This window comes from Etheostoma spectabile, chromosome 14 (assembly GCF_008692095.1).
Source record: "Etheostoma spectabile isolate EspeVRDwgs_2016 chromosome 14, UIUC_Espe_1.0, whole genome shotgun sequence".
Classification (NCBI taxonomy): Eukaryota; Metazoa; Chordata; class Actinopteri; order Perciformes; family Percidae; genus Etheostoma; species Etheostoma spectabile.
Genome location: NC_045746.1, coordinates 3,825,210 through 3,826,227, shown reverse-complemented (window position 1 = coordinate 3,826,227; position 1,018 = coordinate 3,825,210). Strand labels below are relative to the sequence as shown.

At 39.4% G+C, this 1,018-nt stretch overlaps 1 protein-coding gene across 1 annotated transcript in view; it reads right to left on the bottom strand.

The window, feature by feature from the left end:
• cpne4b (copine IVb) overlaps window positions 1-1,018 on the bottom strand; it is a 22,866-nt gene that overhangs the window by 18,835 nt on the left and 3,013 nt on the right. The window lies entirely within an intron of this gene.

Below are 1,018 nucleotides of genomic sequence, written 5' to 3'. Positions count from 1 at the left end.
CACACACACACACAAACACACACACACACACACACTTGCTTGCTTTGCTGAGTAACCAGAACAAATCGGCGAGGTTTCTCCTCAGGTTTCATCAGAGTGTATAATGTTCACAATACCAAAATAGAATACCATCAAGCATCCTCTAATTGCTGCAACATTGACATAGTTTTCCCTCAAGTTAATGTGAAATGAATTCTTAATCAAGAGATTAGTTTAAATCAAATTTTACATTAAAAGCCACAAATTAAATGGTTCATCATCAAAATGTCTGCCACTTTTCATTTGTCCAAGAGCTCTCATTTTTTACACAAAATCTAGCTACTGCTTCCAGGTATTCAACTATAAAACACATCTCACGAGAGCTTGATGGTCAATTTGACACATGCATGGCAATAATGTTTAATGTGTAACAAGGGATAACTCTTGATCTTGAAGGCCCTGCACATCCATCAACCACCCACACAGGTTTTTTTTATTATTCTGCTTAATTAGACCTGTGTGGGTGTGTGCAGACTCAGCTTGATTAACATCTTCCTCACTCTCGTCTTTTTTTGTTGCACCTGTTCGATTGTAAAAACCAACACCTTTATAGTTCTTAGTGATACTCTTGTGCCTTGACGTACTTTCCAGCATAACTCCACCCAGCTCCAACCGGACCAGGGATGTAATTATTAAGAAGTAGTTAAAACACCTGTGTGGGTGTGCAGAACCTTTAAAAGGATAGTTCCACACGTTGGGATATGCGCTTATTTGCTTTCTTAGAAGAGAAGACTGATGCCACTCTTGTCTGTCTGTTACACTACTACCAGGAGACACTTAGCTTAGCTTAGCTTAGCATAAAGACTGAAAAAACTAGCGTGGATTTGTCTAGAGGTTAAAATCTTTGAGTGAGCTTTAGATGGATTTTGTTACCTTTAGACAAAGGTAAGCTATCTGCTTCTTTGCTTTATGCTAAGCTAAGCTAACAATCTGCTGTAGCTAACCCCAACCACCCTCTCCACCCCACACTGGTCCAACA